This window comes from Corvus cornix, chromosome 6 (genome assembly GCF_000738735.6).
Source record: "Corvus cornix cornix isolate S_Up_H32 chromosome 6, ASM73873v5, whole genome shotgun sequence".
In the NCBI taxonomy this organism is placed as follows: Eukaryota; Metazoa; Chordata; class Aves; order Passeriformes; family Corvidae; genus Corvus; species Corvus cornix.
Genome location: NC_046336.1, coordinates 11,382,217 through 11,399,107, shown reverse-complemented (window position 1 = coordinate 11,399,107; position 16,891 = coordinate 11,382,217). Strand labels below are relative to the sequence as shown.

Below are 16,891 nucleotides of genomic sequence, written 5' to 3'. Positions count from 1 at the left end.
TCAGGCTACTGAGCTTTACAGATTAGCAGTCTTCTTTTTTTTCCCCTTTTTAAATTAAAACCACCTACATTTCATCATAGGCCTATGTAGACCTATCTTTACCTGCTCTTTACTCATTTGAGATTAGAAATTTAAAAGAAATTTTTTGGTTTTCTGCCTGAAGGCAATGATTTCTTGACCTATCTGTGCCCTTCTCATCTCTTCTGAAAAATCTTATGAAATGGAGAGACAAGCTGTAAGGAAAACCGATAGGAAACCAGCTTCAGTGCTGGCTGCTGTGGGAACAACTTGCTTCCTCCATTCTTTCTACCTCTGCTAAATATATGAGCACAGTTACTGTGCATGCTTAAACAGCTGGTCTGTCTGAACTCTGCTTTGTTAACCATCAAAGCAATTCCAGACATTCATGTAGCACTTGAGAAGTGTCTGAACAAGGTGTCGCTGGACCGGAGTGTCTGAAATTTGTCAAATTCAGGTTTGGGTTTTTTGTCCACCCACTCCTCTTACAGATTCTTGAGGTTATGCACTGCAAGAAGGGCACTTGGGTTGTAGTAGAGACTCTTCTCCCAGTCTCTCTGGGTGGATATTGTTCCCGTGGCTTGGAGAGTTACACAGAATGTTTTTGCTGAGCTCCTGAGGACAGCTGCCAATATTGAATCACAAAGCAATAGGTGAATCAGTTGCATCCAGCAGAAAAAGCCCAGCTCGCTTGTGTTTCACCTTCAGCAGCAGAAGTGCTGCCTTGTTGAATGTGATGCAGTGATCTCTTGTGAGCTGCAAAAGAGGTCTTTGCTTGAGGCAGGGAGTGGGGAGGGAGGTACCAACAGTAACACACGTGCACAGAGCCTGTGTGCACACAGGAACCATGCAGACCTTTCCAGGCAAGGCGTTTTCTCCTGAGGCACTCACTCCCAGGTGCTGATTGGAGCCTGCATGCCTCGCAGCTCCTGTGGATTTCTGATGGGTTTGCGCGTTGTTGCTGGCCCTGTCTACTCATTAGTGCTTAGAGGATTAGCGCTTACTTGGAGGAGGAGAAAAGCTTTCTATACGTTCATTACTAATTGATTTACTAGTGAGAAGGATAATTACTTCTCAGCTACCCTGCAGAACTACAGTGGGAATTACCTGTCAGATTTCTTTGAAGGCCCAAAATGCCTCTTTTCAGCTGTTAAATGGGAATTATGTGTTCAGCCAAATGCCAGTTATATAAACATAATTTACCTGAATTGTGGCATAACCCTGGGCTCAATTATGAGCCAGGGGGATTTAAAAGCTGGCATTTTGTCTTCTTCTTTTAAAAGAAAAGCCTTTTGTTTCTGATTTCTTTTTTTGAATAACTTTGGTGGGAATATTTTAATTTCTTTGCCAACTTGTGCTTTATTTCTTGGAGGTCAGATTTAGTCTGTAGCTGCTCCTTGCTTTTACATGTTGCTGCTGGGTGATATCCACCCTCCTCATGCACAGAGATAACCAAGGCACAGAGCAAAGACTGAGCTGAGGTGTCTTTGGCTGTGGTGCAGAGCTGGGTCCCAGAGCTCCTGCCTGCTCCCAGGTGCTACCCAACCTGCTGATGGCTGCTCTTGGAGCCGAGATGGGGGGGTGTCCATTTCCTAGAAATCACAGAAGGTATTGGGAAAATTCACTTTACCCTTGTGCAATTTGACATTTGCGGTTATGATTAAATCAATGTAACAACATGCACGTACTAAAGGAAGTTGCTGGGAATTCTTCTTCCCAGCTGTGACCCCTCCTGTCTCTCAGGTATCATTCACAGTGGTCAGGGCCAGCTTGGTAATCTGAGACCACCCTGGGTGCTGACATAAGGGAACTACCAAGCATTGTGCAGCCCACTGTGAATCTGCAGACTCTGGCTGCATCGTAGTCAAAACGCTCCCTGCCGTGAGCCAGGACTACTTCATCTTCCGGTGCAGCTGTCATACAGCTAGTTCCTTTCCCCTAAGAACTGACAAGTTCGGGGTTTCACAATGCTTTGCAAGTGTATGGAAAGCCTTTGCTGCTGGGAGTTGAAACTGCCAGACTTGGATCTGCTCTCCTGCAGGTGGTTGGGCTGTTTCTCCTTTCACTTGCACAATAGGCACTCGTGTTTGGATCAGGAAAATCTGCACTGAGCTCTCCTTAATGCTATGAAATTCCAGGTGATCATTGCCCCTAGCAGTCAGACAGCTCTGAGGTCCTGGGGACTGGCTTTCTTGAGAGTTCCTGTTTTGAGCTCTGGTGAGAAGCCAAGTGCCTGCAGTGTTGACACTCCCAAACCCATGAAGATGCTCTAACAGGCAGAGTGTGTTCCAGGGCACATCTTCCCTTTCAGTGCATCTGCCCACCCAGTTGTTGGCCTGAGAGAAAGACCACATGTGAGGCATCTGCTTTGTCCAGTTGCCAAATAGGTTGGAACAAGCAGGTGATTCATGGTGAACTTCAGAATGGAGAAATTTTCATATTTGCTTAGCAGCACTCCTTCCTTACGGATGAATGGGATTTAACAGCAAATGTTTGAGTGCTCTGAAAAGCTGAAATTAGCAAAATGCTTAGCTTTGGCTTTTCTGCCCTGTAGCCTGTTGTCTGTCTTTGGGATATGACAAAAAGCTGCTTACTCTCTGCTGGGCAGAGATCTCGGTTCCCTGCTGACCTTTAATTTAATGCTATATTTTGGGCGTTAGTTACATTCTACTAGAGGCAGATTTTCACAGCGGTCTGGGAATTGGAATTATTTCTTCCAAAACACTAAGGGAAAAAGTCTCTTCTATTTTAATAGGAACATTTTTCTCAAGATTTAAATTTCCAGTTTCTTTTTATCCCAGTTCTCTTTTTTCTTTATGGTTGCTGAAAAAATTCTGTTAGAAAATTGAATAAATTCCACAAAAAATTAAGGTTGTGAATCTTTGGTTAAATGGCTGCACTTCAAAATGTCACTGCTTGGAGCTGAAGTGCTGTGATTCCCTATTTTCTAGCAGGAGTTGGTCTGCTGGGTGAGATCCCCTATTGTGAGAAAACTTGCTTTCTTCTTGGTTGTCAATAACAGGGTTCATTTCAGAATTGATGCCTCACAGAGGGATGTAAAGCCCTTCCAAAGGGTGCAGAAAGAAGATGAGAATTGAAGTCCCATATATCTGGAGCACTGCTCCTTTCAGGCACGGAGGTGCCACTTTGAATCTCGAGGATTTGTTGAACCATAGATTTTAGGTTTTAAGTTTTCCCGTGAAATATTCTGTGAAGAGTGCTTATTGTTGGTGAAGATGTTGTTTAGTTGAAAACCCAGTTCGCACTATGAAACTTTTATCTCTACCCTTGGGAATACTGTGGAGGTGGAGACGATGGAGTTAAAAAGAATTTAAAAGAAAGAGGGGGGAAAAAGGAAGAGAATAACAACTCTGACAAATCAACCCCAAACCCGCTTTCCTGTATAGAGCATTGCTCAGATAAGGTGTGGATAAACTGGAGGTCCTGATTGCATTTAAGATCTGAGGTGACAGTTCTGATGTCTTAGAAATACCTTTCTTCATGGATTTGCTTTGCAATTCAGTTGGCTGCAGTTTTTTTAGCTTTTCCCCTGAGCTATTACAATCATTGTTGCAGGTGATGACTTGAAGAATTAAAAGGTCTGTAGCCTTTTATGCTGACTGTCTGAACAGAGACATCATCCAGCTGCAGTGAACGAAATGAGGACTCTCCCCATTTTTCCCTTAAACCAGAATGGAAGCATTTTAGGTTTTATTTAAAGGTAGACCTTCCAGCTAAAGGATTTGAATAGTTGCAAACAGAGTAAAGCAGAAATAAAGTTATGGTGCTCAGTTAAAGAGCTTTGAGAAAATGGTTTTTCAGACTAGTTTCTTAGTTGTCACAGGCTCAAAATGGAGGGGCAGTACCAATCACTGAAGCTGTAAAAGCCTAAGGCATGCTGTGCCTCTCATACCTCATCATGCCTCTGAACTTGGCCCATCAGAAGGAGAAATGTTTAGAGAGTAAGAATTTCTGAAAGATAAATCTAATTAGATTTGTTTGTTTCTGTGCAGTTTCTTGGGAGTGAAGTGCAGCAACTGTTTACAAGCTGGCAGAGAGCAATGTTGTGTTGCTGTTCAGGTTAATGAAGGAAGAAATTAATTGTCTGTAATAGTGTAATTGCAGAGGAATGCATCTACCTGACTGGTGACTAGCTAGAATATTGGGAGTGATACCTCCCTTTACAGAAACGGGAGATCCCAAAATGAGCACAAGTGACTTTGACCTCCTCTTTATTTCTTCTTGCTCATTTGGAGAGTAACTGAGAGCAAAACCTGTCCCAGCCTTCTGTATCTCCAAAGGGAATTCCTCAGCTGTGCTTGGAGCCTGAGGGCAGAACCATGGCTCAAACTTATTTTGGTTTTTCCTTCATTTCTTAGTTCCATGCTCCCAAAGGGAATTCTAAAGCATTTTGTTTTCTCCTTAATCATCAAATGTGTGATAGGTTGATGAGGCAAAGATTCCAGCGTGTACCTGATGCTTGCTAGCCCAACCTGAACTGAGCTGCCATGCTTAGCCACAGCTCCCATTAATCATCTGCTGCTTTTTCCTAAGACTGCATCCCAAGCTATTGGCGAGGAACTGAGCTCTGGAGTATCCTAAAGGCATTTGGGCTTTAGGAAGATGGAAGGTTTCCTTGGACCCTTTTTCCTCATTGTGCTGACACTGTGATCAAGGGTCTGTGCTGCAAACTGGCACTTCTGATGTGATCTTGAGAACGTATTTATAACTCAAAGGCAGTGGGGCTGAGTTAGAGCCACAGGGCAGGAGTGATGGAACAAGTTGTTTCTACTGTCTTTTATCCTTAATCTTTCCCTCCAGCCTAATGGAATACAGTCAGTAAATAGCCCTTGGTTTTGCAGCTGCCATTAACAGGGACTAAATTACCTGAGCTGCAAATGCAGCTGTAAAAGTCTCTGTGTGTCCCCCTTCTCTGGACCCATTGAGCTGTGTATGATGTTCCTGTGTTTCTCAGAACTCCAAAATCTGTGCTACCCAGTCCAGAGTTGATGTGGGCAAAAAGGAAAGCTGTGAAACACAGTGCCTGGCTTAGCTGAGCTCAGATTTGTCTGCTCTGGTTATACCAGAGGATTGTGCAAATGTGACTGCATTTGGGGTAACATCTCAGTGTATCCATCTCATAAATACACTTCAGGGACAGTCAGGCTCAGTCTCCAGAACTGAAAATTTAAATAGAGGAATAAAATGTGAATGAAGAAGTAATATTTTTCTTCACTTACTGGTGTTGCAAAGATGATTTCCTCAAGGTCACCCACAACATCTGTGAAAGAGTGAGAGGATGTGTGACAGGACATGTTTTATCTACAAGGTGCAGTCTGGTGAGCTGTTGTACGTGGGATTCTCTTTGCTTGTCCAATTAATTCAGCTTGAATTTGGCACCTGAGAAAAGAGATCATGTTTGTAAATGTTTGCAGAACTGTGACCTGAAACTGTGTGAAAGAAATCCTGAATTAGGGACGTTATGTAATACTTCAAGAAGAGGACTTCAGGAATTTCTTGTTTTGAAGGGTTTTATGTTTTCTATTTTGAATTCAGCAAAGTCACATTTTCAGAATAGGTTTTTCTGACCTTTCCTATGTAAGATATATCGTTTCATGATGCTGGATGACTGGGTTTATTAGTGTTTTGAACACGGTTCAAGATCAATGAATGGAAAATGCTGAGCTATAAAGGCATAAATACTTCTAAATCTTTTTTTTTTTAAATCTTTTTCAGTATTTCCAGGTTGGTGTTTTTGTTGTTGCTGTTTTTTTTATTGTCGTGCTCCAGGGAAGGCTGTCCCTCAGAATTCATAAATATGAAAACTGGGGATTCCTGGTGTTTTTTTAGTTAGTTCTCTGAAGAAGCAGATACATTTAAAAACAAACAGGAAAAAAACCCCAAAACCCCAAACCCACTGAACCAACCCACTACTCATCAGCTGTTTTCTAAAAATAAATGCAATTGAGATAATTAACAAAATACTTCCATATGGCATTATTTAATGGGGCAGAAGGGAAGAAGGTTAGAAGAGAGGTATAAAAAGAAGCAGCCATTTACAATAAAAACCATCCTTTCAGTGTTTGTGAAGGAAAAAAAGTTCATATATTACAAAACTTGAGTTAGGGTTGTCTTTGTGTACCTTTATGCATCTGTATTTTGCATCTTTGTACCTCCATATGCCAAATATGGCAAAGAATTTTTGGAGCAGAAGGACAGTTACCAGGTAAGAGTGATAAGCTTGGCAGGATATTGGTGCATGTCTATTGACAGGGCTGCTTTGTCTGGCTTCCTAAAATTCAGTCCTTCTCTCCTGTTGCACTCTCTGCCTGCTTCACCTTGTACTGCTGCAGTCAGGGCCCTACGGAGACTTAGGGATGTTACAAGGTTGTAATGACAAGAAATGGGATAAAACTGGAGAGGTCTCATCCACAGGTCTCATCCACATTCAGATGTAGACTTCCCAGAGCTGGCTGTCAGAAAAACAGAGGTACTTTGCTCCAATTTAGCCAGTGAGTGTTAAAGGACAGATCATGAGTTAGGATACTGACTAAAATGAAGCTGCAATTTTGTCACATACCATAACCATCGCTTTCATGAAGTGGGCAGAGTGGAGCTGTGTGAGCTTTCGGAGTGCCTTGCCTTGGTTAAAGGGAAGAGAGGGTCTGTCAGGAGGCATCACCTTGTACAGGGCTGCTGATATTAACCACATGGCCTGTCATCAGGGTGAACACAGCTGCAGGTCCCGATATAGGGCAGTTTTATGAGACATTTTTCCTGTCTCCATCCTCTTTACCACTCTCTGAAACATGGCCATCTCATTTACTGCTGCAGCACCAATCATACATTAATTTATGAAGTATGAAAAATGAGGTAGTTTTGAATTAACGAGGAGGAGCATGGTGCTTCACAGACAGCAGGGTTATCAATCAGTAATAGTGAGTCACTTCATCCTGTTATTAAAAAGGAGGGGAAAATAATAGAATGGGTGGAGAGCAGCCCTTGGAAAAGGGGCAGGTGGGTCCTTTTGAAGATCATATAATGATCTGACCTTGATCTTTAGTGATAGGAGGTGGTTCACCAACACTTATTTCTCTTTGAGGAAAATCCTCCCCCCATCCCCTGCCAACCCCAAACCCAAAAAATAAGTGGCAAAATATCCTTTTATTTCATTCTTTTACAAAGTGAGGAATAGAGAAGTTCAGCATTACTGAGTGAATTCTCATTTTAATAGCCTAGATTAGCAGGGTCTGCAGGGCACGTGCTGGCCACAGTCTCAGTTTCTGCCGCATACGCACATCAGCCTCTTAGTGTCACTCTAATGTCACCTCTGGTGTGATCAATTCTGTGTAAAATATTTTATCCCAAGCAGCACTGGGAAACCTTGAAACACTTCTGTGACTGTGTTAGAATCAGTTTTCTTCAGCATGGAGCTTGGCTGAGCTAGATCTTTGAGAGGTATTTCAATATGTCATAGAGTGTTTGAGGCTTCTTTTTACACTAGTGGGAGTTCATTGCCCTTCACCCTCTTGGTTCTAAGATGGCTTTTTTCATTGTATACAGACAGATGTTGCTGGACTCCAAAAGTAATGACAGGGGATTTCTAAGTGGTGCACAGATGCAGTTAAGGAAAACTCAAGCTGTAGTTTTCTTAGAAATCTAGGGAATCTACACATAGACCAGTCCTGTCTCTGAGGAGAGATTGGTTCTGCCTTTTACAGTGGGCCCTATGATATTTTAATTCTCTGTTGCTGACAAAAAAAGCTCATCTGACATCTTTTGTCTCCCTTGGAACCTTCCTGTGATCCTTAAAAATTCCTGCAAGAAAGCAACTAAACTCCTGAAGCAGCTGTGCTCAGAGATGTGAGAGGCAATGGAATGGGCACAAGGAATGCAGTGCCTAGGACCTGGAAGTGGGTGAAAGGATGGAGTAAGCTTGGCAATTTTCTGGCTTTTGCCAATTGATTCCTAAACCAAAGTGTCAGGGTTGTGTTGGAGATAAAACCCTTATCCCCTCTTCCAATTCTGTTTCCTTGTACACTGGTTCTTAGGACACCGCAGTGACCGGAGCTCATGTGTGTGTATGAAGGGATACGGAAAGGAAAGTACACAATTTTCCCCAGGCTGTGAAGTGTCAGTGACCCTGTTGGAATAGGATGTAGCAGCTGTGGTTCAGTCACTGGGGCAGTCGCTCACCTGCTCAGTGTGTAATTGCAGACACGACTACCACCATAAACCTGCAAGGACTGTTTCATTGGGAGCTAATTATTGAATGTAAGGGAAAATGTCAAAGCCGGTGGGCTGCTACTTGTGAATCCTGTTCCTAGGTCCAGAACATTCCCATATCTGGCACCTGCATCTCTGGCACCCAAGTTAGCATGCAGAGCTTGCAGCCTCAGTGGATAGCTTAAAGCTGACTGCTACCATGCCGAGCACTGCACTGCTGTCATGTTTGGTGACTTTAACCTTTAATTTTTGGGGGCCTCAGCCTTGCATCCAGAAAATGGATAGACCTTCTCCTATCATCTTAACTTCCTCCAGTGGGGGGATGTTAGGAAGAGAAGTACATTAGGAACAGTAAGGGACATGAGTAATAGATGCCAGGTAAGTAAATTGAGATGGATCATAAGCATCTGGACATGAACTATCTGGAAGTGATAAAGCTGACTATTGTCTATGTTCACTCTGCAATCTGACTAAAAAAGCAGAAAAATAAAGTAGGTAAGCAAAGGAGAATCAATGATGCATTTAAAATTGTATTCAGATTTAATGGCCTCGAGGGAGATACATAATACGATTTTTATTTTTCTATAGAGTCATGAAACACTCTAGTGTCCTCAAATGAAGTAGACTGCTGAATACAGGCTGCAAAAGTTTACCCCCATGAGTAACTATCCATGCACATCTTTTTGTTTTCTGTAATGGGGCAACTACTGTGAGTAAACTTATACCCACATGTAAAGTGTTCTCCCAAGTGAGACCTATAATCAGAGGAGTGTTTTTATATAAATGGTGTTCTCAGTTCCAGCAGCTGTGCTGCACACAGCCTCTCCTCACTGATAACATTATTTTCTGTAACTATTTCTGCTTACATGGTAAGTTACCGTAATGGTGAAAATTACTTTGTAGTTCTATGGAGACTAGCACAACCATGCATTTACTCAAATAACATATAATTATAACAGTGAATGCTGCTTTTCTCTTTCTGTGAACACAGTTTGGGATCAGAGCTGTTCCTTGTCACTAGAACAAAGCTAGTGACCGCGAAACAGATGTGTCAGATGTTTTAACAACCGGGGCTTTCCTGTGTAGAGTCAAGAAGAGTAAAAAGGCATCATGCAGAGCTAAGCTATGCAGAAATACCAGACTCTAGAGCAATATAATAATATCAGTCAGAGGCTTTGCATTTGTGTGGAAGCACTGGTTGGTGCCTAAGGTCACCAGCTGAGGTTCCTGCTACTACGGGTCCAGGCCCATTCATAGAAGTGCTGGTCAAACTGGATGTACAAAACCAGTGGTGGTGCTTGTAACCCATTTGGCAGTTTGTGGAGGAGAACTCAGCATGAACATGCTGTGACACAGAAAAAGCCTTTGGCAAATTAGCTGCACAGCGCTGAAGTGGCCTCAGGAAGGTGGGAATACTGTGGCAGAGGCCTTTGCTCCGATGATCTGTGGGGAGCTGGAGAATGTGCAGCTGTAACAAGAATATAATGGGCTGGAGTAACCTTGGATAAAAGCTGCCTTGCTGTGACAATGAAAAGGTTTTACAACCAAGCATGTGGCTGTTGCCAGTCAGTCATTCTTTGCCAGGTCAAACACATGCTTTTTGGATGGCTTCCATCCCCACTGGCACCTGGAATTTAACAAGCAAATGCTTGCTGTGCCTTGTAATTAAAAGTGAAAAGTACATGTGTCCAGTGCCAAAAAGAGGAGAGAAAGAGGGGAGACATGTTGTTCTGACCTGCTCAGCAGCAAAACAAAGATGAGATGTTCTGCTTTGTTGGGTCTGTTATGATGGCTTGTTCCACTCCTCTGCATGCAAATTGGATCCAGCCTGGGATTTGGCATAGTGGGCAGGTTCAGATGGCAGCCTTAGAGTATCTGTGTTCTTTTCCCGGCCCTGATTTTTGTCTAAGTCTTACAGCCATGATATATTTTCATTTCCCACCTGCCAGTGAGGATGGCAGAGTGGTTTTCCTTGAAGAGCTCTTGCTTTATGCAATTTAACCTTAATTTGCTCCTGATCCTCGAGGCCTCTTGCATGGTGCATCTGTGCTCTTGCACAGGTGCTGGAGGTGGTGATTAAAATGGAGTGCCCTCTCCATAGGGAAGGGAGTGTGTGAGCTTGGAATTCTGTGAAGTGTTTTGTTTTGGTGTGGCAATTTATGGCAGGTATGGCTGAAGTGCCAAAAACCTCTTGCAATTTTGTACAAATATGAACAATTAGTTGTAATTTTAGTCTGGGTATAATTGGATATGAGAGACAATAGAAGACAGCAAAAGATTAACCAGTCTGTAAACAAGTGTGGTGGGCTGATGTGCATCTCCTCAGAGAAAGCAAGGTAGTGCTGGTCCTCATTTGATGCACTCCACTGATGCCCACTTTTGTTTCAAAAACCCTGCTGTTTTATGTTAAAGAAAAGTTTTCATTTTACTGTTTATTACTTTCTTTCTAGTAATGGTTTCCTTCTTTCATGTACCCTCTACAAAAGGCAAAACATTCTACAGAGACAATGAAGCTGCATGTCACCTGAGCAGCATCATGTCCTCTGATCATTCTCTCTCAGTGCTGCAAAGATGGGGAACCCACACATGGGTTCCCCATGATGTTGCTGTCTTCTCAAGCCAGTTTGGTGGATTAGAGAGCTGTCAGTCTCTGGCACAACTGGAGGAGTCTATGGAGGAGGTCTTTCAGAGGGGTTGAATGCTTACAGAAATAACTGCTGACATCTGAAAAGTTCACTGGCAAGCAATTTGATTCTGCAGACTGGAGGTTGTTTTGTAATTACAAAGAATTCCTGATGGGAAGGAAGTTCTGGAGGGAGGTTAGTGTGAAGTGTCTAAAATGTCTTGAGAGAGCTGTTTGGTTCTTTGGTCATGGTACATATAATGCAGACCCAATGCTAAAGTCTCAGGAAACTCTTATTTCATTGCTTGATTTCTGTGGGTGCCTGAGTCATTTTTCATTATCCAATAATAAATACAGTAGTGAAAGTCACCTTTAACACTTAAAGATTGCTTGGGTTTTATGGGATTGTATTGAAGTGAGTGCCAAGGTATAAAAGCCTTATGGTTGAGGTACTTTTATAACACATGCTTCATAAACCCTTATAAAGTGAGTGCAGTGCACTTCATCCTTTAAGATTACAGCACTATGGTTCTGAGAGTTGGTGATCTGGTGCTATATTCATTAATTAAATCTGCCATTAATGTTAAATTTCGGGCAATAAGAAGTGAAGTTACAAGAAGTTGAAACAGGTTAGGTCCAGACAATTTATCTCTCATGAAAGCTCAGTGCCCCTTTACTGCTTGAGTGATGGCCACAGGTTATCCTTAACATTAAGGAAGTTTTTGAGCCATGTGAAGGAAGAAGGAGTCCCAGATCTGGGCTACTCTGTAGCACAAGGGTTTGCAATGAGCATTTTCCTTTTGGGACATAAAGTAAGTAATTATATGAAAACTGTTGCCCTCTTCATGAATGTCTTGTTTGGCTTCCCAGAGAGGAAATGTCTCTCTTGTCATAGCTGCTGATCCCTAAATAATGGAGTGAATTTCTTCTCTTGTAAGTAAATACACAGGATTTCTCTCTAGAGCAGATTTTTATCACTGATGCATCCCATTTTTTCCTGTCTGACTGATATGCTTGGTGACCAGGAAACAGAGGTTGCTTTCACTGCCCCCTGGTTATTGCAGAGGTCAGTATATCTCCAGGGCAGTGAGAAGGTATTTAGCCATTCTCAAACATCTGTGGCGCTAGTGCAAATCATTCAAAGACACCTTTAGCTTAGCTGATTTATATGGGTGTTACTTTTGCTGGTAAGTAGGTAGTTACTTGTGGTACCAGCATTTCTTTTGTCTCAGAGGAAATTGGGCTGGTTTAATGAAACTGAAGTTTTTTTGTTGAAATGGCATGTAGGGATGAAAGAAGGAAAAAAAAGGATGAGATTTTCTCTGCAATGAGTTGCACCTCTCCTCCATGGGAATGGCAGAGAAGGGCTTTAGTTACACTGTGTAGCTGTGTTCTGAGAGATTTGGGTTGTGTTCAGACCTCTGGGGGCATCCTTTAGCTTTCAGGGCAAGTAATTGCAGTAATGATGTTGGAGAGAGAAAGAACGGGAGGGGAATGAATAGCCAAGTCTTTGCCAGTGAGAAATTTCAGATGGTCAGACGTGTAATCTAAAATGCTTCAATGTACTCTTTCCCATAAGAGTTCCAAACTGTTCATATTTAATTTGTGATGGACTGATGTTTTGAAGGAAGAAAATGATTTTTGTATCTTTAAGCCTTTAAATGTCACTGGATTTTGATTTCTCAGTTTCAAAAGGAGGAAAGGACATCAAAAATCCAAAGCAAAAATCCTCCATTTGCATTGACATTTCAGCACAAATTGTTGAAACTCTTTGGCTTTTTAAACTCAAAGCTACTATGAAACTTTGTGGGAAGGAGACATGGGACCATACAACTCATTAAATGTTTTAAATCAAATTGGAAAAGAAAGAAAAATACAGTAATTTTTCTTTTTTAAAATCTGTTTTGTTTTCTCATTGATGATGTAGATGTGGCTAGGCTTTAGGAAGGATCTAAAGTGTTTCTGAGTTGAGGGGCTAGTGGGAGGCCATAAAAACCCCCAAAAAAGTCTTTTCACTTTTAAGCTGAGCACATTCAATATGGAAATCCCTATGAACCTGTAAACATGAAACCTCAACTTTCTGTCTTTGCAACAGTGTTTTTGGCAAAACTGCCTTTTCAGCTGTAGAAGAGGATAATGCAGTGCTACAGAGTAAATTCTAGTACTTCGCTAAGGAACTGGGTTTGTTTTGTAGCTATGGTGGCTTGCATGGTTTGTAGGTGTTTTGTTGTTTTTGTTTATTATTTTAAAACTGTTTTGTTTATTTTTTTTAGAATAGCCTTTTACATAGGTAAATGTGACTGGGACCTCTGGGAAGGACTGCTTATGGAAAGTGCATTAAAGTGAAGAGAAGAATCAGGAGGCAGTACACAATGGTTTGATGCTGTCTGTTTCTCAGAACAAAAGACATTTATTTGAACTTCTTTATTCATTTGACGACTCTCTGGTGCTCTTTTGCTAATGTAGCTCAGTGGTACTATTGCTACAGATTATTGCACCTATAAACTGGTCTGTGCTGATTTAGGGAGATGTGCTTTGGTAATTTACAGTGAAAATTTATGTTCGTTGAGAAAAATAAAAGGATTCCTTGAAAGCTAATATTAATAAAAATGCCATTTAAATGCCATTTATGTGGCATGTTGTTTTGGTTGGTGTTTGTTTTTTTTTTGTCCAGGGGTGGTTTATTAACTAATTCAGCTATGTACAAAACAGATCTCTGTTGTGATCTCTGTGCTCAGGCTACCTGTATCTCCATGCCAGTAGAGGATGTTGTAGCATTGTGCCTGTGAGCAGTGTGCTGGCTCATTGCTGTACAGTTCAGTATTCCACATCACAGCTGTCTTTGTGCCTGGCTACCCTGGCGCAGAGGAAGAGGAGTATGTCACCATCTTAACTCATCCACCTGCACATAACCCATGTGAAAGCAATACCAAGGAAAGTGTTTATATTAACCCAGTGACATACTTGGAATTTTGAGCTGGCTAGCAGGAGCTCAGGTTCTTAGTTACAAATCCTACCCTAGTTTTTATTACATTAACCCCATCTGAGGGCATGACTTTTTTGTGGATTTGTGCCGTAATATGGTGTCACTTTCCCTCCTCCCTGCTTCTGCATTTGAGCTCCTTTAAGGGTTCTACACACTCTCCAACAAATCTGAGTGACTCTTAACTACTGCTGTGGTTTGTGTACCAGATACATTATGGCAGGCATAGGTATGACTTCTTCCTGCCTGCAGCTTGTGCTGTTTATTCCCTGGGATAAATCCCCTTGAAGTGTTCAGAGCTGGATATGTTCCCTGCTCACGTACTGAAGATCTCAGTCCATATATTGTAGTTAATGTTCTTGCAAGGGGGCCTCTCCATATCATCTTCTTTCTGTGTGCTTCCCCACTGCTGTCTGGTGTTCTGCCCACCTGGAGTTCATTCAGAAAAAGCTCTGTGTGTGTCACCACTGTCCCCAAAGCTCCTGCTTTAAAGGAGATGCACCATGTCCCAGACAGCTCTCTTCCTCAGCATCCATTCCTAAGGAACTATCTGAAGTTCAGTCTGATTTTCAGCCTGTTTCTTTTTGGTCTGGTGCTTGCCATTCATTGTTAACTGGATTTTGAAAGTCAGTAAAAGGTATGTAGCATAAACTAACTCACCTCAAGTATGTTTTCAAGGACTTAACCCTTTGCAGTAGCCAGTCCTGCCTCCCCTTCCCCTCTCCACTTAAACTAGAGGAAAAAGCAACTGAAAAGAATGTTTTATACATGCCTGTATATATATAAATAATCTAGAATGTAGAAAGACAAAATGTAATTTCCTTTTAAACAAAGGCTGCCATTTAATTTAATATTATAGAAAATGATTAGAACTTAAACCCCTATAAATTACATTTGACAACTCTCTGGTGCTTTTTTGCTATTCCTTATGGCAATTATAAATGGCAACACAGGGTGCTGGCAGAAATGCTCATTCTGACTGGAGTTTGTTTATGTCTCTTAATGAAAAGTGATTAATCTATATCACTGCTGGGGTAGATCCTTCGTCCTGGTGCTATAATAAGAAGTGGTGGTTTCAGGCCTTTGACAAATGTCCTGCTATTTCCCCTGCTAGAAGTTCGCTCCCCCTACAGCTTCCATGAGAAAAATAGAAACAATAAAAAAAGAAAAGCCCAGAGTTGCTCACTTTTCTTTTTCTGCGTGCCATGTAACAAACGTGTGTGCCCGTCCGAGCTGTGTGGCTGGTGGTGGGCTTTTGTTTTTCACTCTGAGCCTCCTGGTTTTTCTATCCTTCTCTGTGTAGGATCAGCCTTTCCTGGGAGGATGGATGACAGCAGAGGTGTTGGATGTGTTCATTTCTCCATTTGAAGGATGGAGAATGGATATGGGAACTGGGTGAAGGCACGGGGCACAATTTATGTGCTGCCACCTCTAGATATGACTGTTGTTAGGTTCTTCCATTTTTCCTAGCTTGGTGGATTTATTATCTGATCTTGCAACCACTGTTATGCATCCAGAAGAACAAATTGGCCAGATTTGTGAACCATCTGGTGGAAATACTGCCTTTCTGGTCTCATATGACCATTTCTTTAGCTATCCACAGAAGTGCTGCAGATTGCATGTGAAAGGGGAGAGGAGATGTTTTGCGTGTGTGCTACTTCAGGTCCGTGCCACTGTTAGCTGTGTTGTGCTCCTTATTTGAGGACAGAATTCCAGCAGTGACCTTTTAATATACAGCATTATTAACTTTGTAATCTTCTATGACATCAGGTAGAAAATACTTTATTCCTGAAGTAACCTTTATTTTAAATATAAGATCTCTCTGGATTGTCTTGTTAAATGGGTGGGCTTACATCCTTCTTCCATTCCATATAAGCAAGTGATTTTTACTGAACTCTGTTATAGTTCTCTGGCACAGGCAATATGCTTTAGGTGAACAGGGGTATAAAATGTCTTTGCAGTCTTAAGTCAAGAGTGACAGAAAAAAATATCTTTCAAACAGTTGTGAAATTGTTATTGTTTGGAGCATAATGAAATTGATATTTTGATCTGATTAGAAAGAAGAAATACACCAAAGCTTCTTTCTAGGTGGAGATCTAGGAGACCTCAGACTAGTTCCCGGGGAGTCAGTTGCATATGGGAATGTTTCTCGTTCCCCAGACTGTGCACCAGAGCACAATTCAAGTGCACTTCTTCATTACTTGAGGTGCAGCTTCTTGTGGGAGTGGCTGGAGATTGATTTTGGGGCTGGTGAGTGGTGTATGTGAGGGATGTTGAAGGTGCTTTGACATCCAGCTGGATTCATACAGATGGCTTCATCCTGGGAAAACGTTCACTCTAGTTCAGCTTTTCATTTCTTAGTGGAAAGGATCAGAAGCCATTGATGTTATACTCCCTTTCCCTTGGTGACTTCATGGAGTTAATGAGGTGCTTAAGATTAAACAAGCATTGAAATTTTTTGCTTGATCAAGGTCTAACATACCAAGGGTTTTACCATTCCTTGTAACTGCTTTTTGCTGTCAAAATTAATGTATTTCCCCGTTGTAGTCTTGAAGTTGGAGCTCTGTGAAGCTGGGTAAGAGAAGTCAATGTGGACAAAAAACAAAACTGCAGTGGATCTCAGCTAATTGATCATTCTGCAGTGAGCTAAAAAAGGCCATTCCTAGATCTGTTTTTGTGCTGAAAGACAGTTTCTATATTTAATTCAGCTGCTGTATCAACAACCTGCTGTGTTTAGAACAGCTCTAATTTATTTCCCACTGTTTGCCTTTATTTTATGGTACTGGTATTTGCTTTAATGTGAAGTCGTTTTCTCCAGATGTTAATAAGATGGTGGTAATGTTTCCACAACATTTTTCTTGGTAATGTCTATGTAGAGTTTGCCATCTGATAGTGCGGAATCAACCCATTTTAAAGTATCGGTAATAATTTTCTAATTAAAATTAGAGGCTCAGAAGTGTTTTCCTCCCTGTACAAATTGAGGTCATATACTTTCCTGTGCTTGAGGAAAATTATGTTTTCACTGACTGAATGATGGTCTC

At 41.7% G+C, this 16,891-nt stretch overlaps 1 protein-coding gene across 1 annotated transcript in view; it reads left to right on the top strand.

The window, feature by feature from the left end:
- Positions 1-16,891, top strand: part of SORCS3 (sortilin related VPS10 domain containing receptor 3) — a 276,531-nt gene that overhangs the window by 131,867 nt on the left and 127,773 nt on the right.